Below are 6,211 nucleotides of genomic sequence, written 5' to 3' on the forward strand. Positions count from 1 at the left end.
TGACAGCCTTCTCTTCATAACTCAGCTTCATCACTTACAGATTAGGGAATGGGGTCACTTAAGATCCCTAAGATCTCTTCATTTCTGAAAATCAAAACCTGTAGCATGTTCCTGGAGTTAACTTTTTATTCCTTTATTTCATACGTTTTATTTCTCCTTCCAAAAACGTAATCTAAAACTTAAAAATTATGGAATAGGCCATTAAACACACAACAGGCAACCCAATCCATCCATAATAAAATCATCTAATTAAACAAGGAATAGAAAGTTGAGATATGTGTTCTAAAAATATTTTCACTTAGTGAACTTATTGGTAGTTAACCTTATTGTATTATGTAATCTTAATAATTCTCTGAAGTTAGTTTTTATAACTCCAACAAAAGCAAATCCAGTCAACTGTACATTATTGAACTTATAAGGACTGTATATTATCCGTGTCTTTGCTCCCTAAAACTTCTGTCATTGTCAGTGAAAGAAAGAGAAGGCAAGGAATAAAATTATGAATAACTGATAGTTTCATGAAAACTACATTCTTATACACACATATATTTACACAGATTATCTAGCTCTCTGTCTATGGCTTCAACAACTTTGTGGGGAAAATGTATTAACTTTCAATTCCATCTTTTCCAGAAACTTTTTGAGGCCCCTCACCCTTGTTATGTTTGTGTGCATATGTGTGAGTGCACGTTTGTGTGCTACTCAATAGTTTACCCAGGCCAGAGAATAAAATTCTCACAATAATCTTGTGAAAAGGTAGGACTTAGCATTATCTCCATGTTCCTTATAAAGCCCCAAATCACATGGCTAGATGTGGAAAAGAGAGGCTGCCTTTAATTCTGAATACTTAACCATGATCCTCTATGTCAAAATTAATAACTAACCTGATTTGCTTGTCCAATTCTAGATTCAAATTGCCTACTACCCTTGGCCTCCATCACTAAGTGTCATTGACAGTTGGCCATAACAACCTGCCTCAAAAGAATGCAACTCCAACTATAAAGAAGAAAGACTTTAAAAGCACATTGGGAGCCTTTTATCAGGTCTTCCAAATGAACGGGAGCTGTGCTCTTCATATTTCAAAGGCATATTAACTTAGTCGAATCATAATAATGTCACTAGTAATATGGGCCTCCATCTGAAGCCTAACCCTAATTGATACTTAACCAAATGTCCCTTTGAAAATCTGATCCTCTATGAAATACAAGTGTCAAGTTATATTCCATTTCTTTCTCCAGTCTGGTTGCCCTTTGTTAATCTCTTGGAATTTATAAAATGCAATATCTTTGTGGAACTAATCTGGTGATGAAGATCTTAGAATGGATTTAACCTGAATATGAAGTGCATTTCATATGTAATAAAGGTTACATTGATGGATTTTTTAATAAACTCATTGCTAGAACACTATGATTTCTATCTTTCATCTCTATAATTCTAACTCACACAAGCCCATCACTAAGCTTCATAAACTTCATAAGTTTCATAAACTCACATTAAGATCAGGACCTAGAGAAAACTAGGCAAGACTCATACCAATGTCTGCCAATATTCCTACAGCCTCACCATTTATAACAGCACAGACAACTATTGATGTCAAATTCAGAAAGAGCTATGAAACGCTTACTCAAGCATGAACAATGTTTTCTAAAGAAAAAAAATCTGTATGCTGGATAAAATAGTGAATGAAAAATAATAAATCTCCCTAGGAATTCTAAGGTGTCAGAGAGACTAGATGGAACAGGTAGGAGACGTTCGTGGGTTCTGAAAGCAGAGAATGCTTCAGGGCTGCTGTTTTTCAACCTTGCCCCAGTCACTCGCCCATGTCTCTGATCTTTCCTGCCAGCCTTCTTTACTTGCATAGCGAACCCCGAGAGGAACTTCCTTTTCAAATGCCACGTGGTGGGGATCTACCTTCTCTATATGCGACTGCTTCCTTCCGTTGTTGTGAGGTGCCATGGAATCAGTCTGGCCCACAGCGACCTCATGCACAATAGAAGGAAACGCTGCCCAGTCCTGTGCCAGCCTCAAAAGTGTTCCTATTCTAGAGACCAAGGTTTATTTCAGAAAGTCTTTATTAAATTATTCTTTACTAACACAAAGATGGTCATAAAAATAGAATGAACACTCACATGCACAAACCTAAATCCGCATTTCAGTTTTACTAAACAAACAAGTACATATTGATTTTATGACTGGTCCAAAAGACATCTATTATTGGAATGGCTGAAAACGTAAAATTGCATACTTTTATTCAAACAGTTAGTGTCTAATACATTTTATTAAAATTTATAATACATTGGTTTAATTTCAGCTTAGAGTAAAATCAGTCACAACCACCCTCGAAGGTATCAGTTAGAATTTTAATAATCTCTGTCACGTTCTAAGCAGTGTTAAAACACAAAATTGCAACCCCTCTTTTTAAAAACCCAAAGTTATCCCATTTCTTATTGTTCAACGCAAGAAATTGCTTGTCTTTAGCTAAAGTGGCACATTGTAGGAAATATTTAAAATAGATTATATATTGCTCTATTTTACATTAGTAAAAATACTGTTGTATAAAAAGTAGTGACTTTTATTTATATTTGATTCTACAGTGAACAAATGTGAATGCTTCTTTAGAAGTAAATTGTTTTCCAGATTAGGTAAGTTAAACCAGATTTATACAAGGTTTTGTCCCTTTACATCTATGTTTCCCTCATTTTCTTTCTAGGCAATAGGAAGCAATTTCAGTAAATACAGTACTTAACTTAATGGGTTTCCATATAAACATATACCCTGAGGGTACTTATGGATCTCATCACAACTCAGGTTAGCTGTCTTCTAGAAAGCCCAGTTTTCCAAAAACTGTGCATGGCGTTCACATTCAATCACAGCCAACAAACTTCTCAGACCTGAGAAAGATGTAACTTTCACACATTTAAGTGTAACAATGGTGGGAAGAATGAATTGCGAGGGTGAACCCATATGTTAAATCAATTTTTTTCTTAACAAAGATTAAGCACTAATTCGATACATTTTTCTTTAGCTCAACTAGTATGAACAGTATTTATACACACCAAATATTAAAAGCCCCTTAAGAATTTGAAGGCATAGCTGAAATTTGGAAGTCTTCTCAGACCCTTTAAAAGTGGGCCAAAGCAACTTCTTAGTTGATATTTTTACTTCTTTGTCTTTAAAATGCGTCTTTTACTTCAGTCAAGTCATCCCCATTCCTGTTTTGTCTTTACTCAATTGAGTGCCCCAGCCTGTAAGTTTCCTCTGTTAACCTGACTTTATTATGCCTAACACGGAACCACTTATGCTAAGCCCCAAATCAGCCAACCCAACCTCACTACTTTCCATTTCTATTAAACCTTCCCAGGAACCCAAACTGTCCAAGCTGTGGTATGTCCTGCTCAGGAAAGTTCCCAGTATGCCATTCAAAAGAAAAGTAGCTTTTATCTTAACCAATCACTTTGTATCCCGTGTCATTTTTTTTGTTCTTATACTACTTTGATTAAATAATTCTGGTCACTTCCATGTGTCCTTCAGTACTCCTGTGTAATATTCAGAGCAGCTGTCTCCCAACCCATGCATTGTAAATAACGTTGAAGGACTCTTCCTGAGAATATTGTCATTCTCTAATTTCGGGCATCCTTGGATTTGGGGTTACCCACCCAAGATATTTCTCTGAGCCCTTCTGGAGAAATTTGGGCCTAGAGAAAACTGAATTTGAAAGTTTGTCTTAGAGTAAAATAACAGCCTAGATAAATCAATGAAGATATTGTCCTTAGGCATTGTCCTCTTTTGAGGAATTATCTATAATATGCAGTCAGTTCCAAAATACAGCAACTCCAAAGGCGAGTCAAAAGCTATGGTTTAGAGTAAATCCCAAGTTATTTAGACTATTCTTCAACAATTATGGTAATATGATTAGATGCATTATAAGAATCTTTGGATTTTTCCTCATCTTTAATTTGTTGATCATATATTAAACATCAATCAAACTCTATCATTGACTTTATATAATTTCTGCTTTAACAGTACATAAATTTCATCTTGTGAAAAATTTATTTTCCCTTTGCCAATCCATACCCAGAAGTCCTTTTATTTTATGTATCAGTCCATATTTCTTGTATTGCATGAGATTTCAATACAAACAAATGCAACAAACAATACAAACAAATGTCACTTCAAACAAATGTTGAAGTGAACCTAGGTTTCATTATTCTTATTTTTTCTGCAGATAATATATTTTCAAGACATAGAAAAAGAGTTTTAGGTGCTCCCAGGATGAGTATAATGTCCATAAAATTTTTGGTTTGTTTTCTACAAAATGTGCAATAGCAGAAGATTTCTACCTAATGTGAAACTCTGCAAATGAATGAATGAGGTTACACTGACAACCTCAGGAAGGAAGGAGAGGAGAGACATAATTCAATCATGCACATCTGGTGAGTCCACAGATCATGAGGATGCATTGAAATGCCAAGCATGACTGCAATGAAGCCAATAGAAGGCCTTGAATATGGATGGTTAGGGACTTTCAGGTGGATTTCCCTGGGGACAATGGAACACTTGTTCAGGAACCCATTCCAGACCTTGCTTGATGGGACCCTTATTCCTTAAGCTTTTCTATAGAATTACCGTACCAATCGGGGCAGTGAAGGCCAGCAGGGGTGATGTCTGCTTATTGGCAACTGGAAATATTGACACTTTCAGATTTGTGAACTCTGACTTAGTCTGAGATGGCAAATTCAGGGAAGGGCTGCGTAGGCAATTGATCTGAAGGACAAAGCACTTTTATTGTGTACGGTCTGACCTAACTGAGTCGTTAGCACCACAAAGAGGGAAAGTGCCACAGGGGTGGCTGGTGAGGAGGAAATGTGAGGATTGGGTCTATTTCCAGGTTGCAATTAAATTAATGCTGAGTCAGTTAGTCATAAAGGTGACCTTTCCCCTCATCTTGCCCCTTGCTTATTAGTGCAACGAAAGCAAAATAAAAACCAAACCCACTGCCATAGAATGCATTCTGACTCACAGTGACTCTAGGACAGAAAGGATCACCTCTGTAACTCTTTATAGGAGGAGAAAGCCCCATCTTTCTCCCACTGATGGCTTCAAACTGCTCACATATGGCTAGCAGTCGAATGAGTAACACACTATGCTACTAGGGGTCTTTTTTAGTGCAATTAGCATTGCAAAAATACTTTTAAAAAACCCACTTCTTCCAAAAGGATGTTCATAACTGTCATCAATTGCATAAGTTAATGGAGCATGTGTACATTTCTTCAAATGTCTCCAGGTCTTTAAAACCTAGTATCATTATTGGTCAGAATTCCAAAACATGAATGTACTGGATTTAAGGAAGAATTCTTCCTTCTCTTCCCTAACCAATGCCTATCCATATGACTTAATTTTACACATTATTTTTAAACGATGAGATTTCAACCAAAATTTTGTGCCTTTGTGTAGTGATTAATTTTATCATACTAAAACAGTTAAACACGTGTTCTTCCCCAAATAAAAATAGGTAAATATTTAATATGTGCTGACAGCCAATGTTGCTGGCCTTTTTTCCTGGGAGAAAGGCTAACAAGTTGCTCTTGAATGGGTTGCCACCACTACAGAGGGAGGCATACATGCAAGCCACCAAGACAAGACCGTGCTGTGCAAGACGGTGAGCAGAGCAAAGATTTAATAAGCAAAGTAAACTTCAATCGTGACAAGGATCACCTCATCATTTGAGGAAGACCCCATCTAGGGGTATGATGTTGGATTTTGTAGGACTTGGGTGGTGGAGCCTCATTGGCTTGCCTCTGCTTTCTGATTGACTGTTGCAGTGCCAGGGTTGGTCTAATCTACAGCTTGTATATCTCATTATCCTGTGAGGCAGTTTGGGATGAGTTTTCCAGATCTCTAGCTGACACTATTACTTTGTTCTGAAATATTTCTTTCATAATTTACCCAAGTGGGATGCTGTCCTATATCAAATAACCTAGTGCATGCACATAAAGTATGTGGCCACCATCACCCATCACTTAATGCCTGTTACCAAGCAGATTTGGTTTTTCACTCTTTCCCATCCTAGCCACCCTGTAGAAGTCGGCCCCAGTCAGCCCTTACATCTAACACATGCTAAGTTCTCACTATGTCTAACACACTCTCGTCCCCACCCTGGAATACAAACTCAGAAATCAAGATATTTAATTTCAGAGTCTTTGAATTTATA

Source organism: Echinops telfairi, unplaced genomic scaffold (assembly GCF_000313985.2).
Source record: "Echinops telfairi isolate 266 unplaced genomic scaffold, ASM31398v2 ScPeMD7_33;HRSCAF=127, whole genome shotgun sequence".
NCBI classification, from domain to species: Eukaryota; Metazoa; Chordata; class Mammalia; order Afrosoricida; family Tenrecidae; genus Echinops; species Echinops telfairi.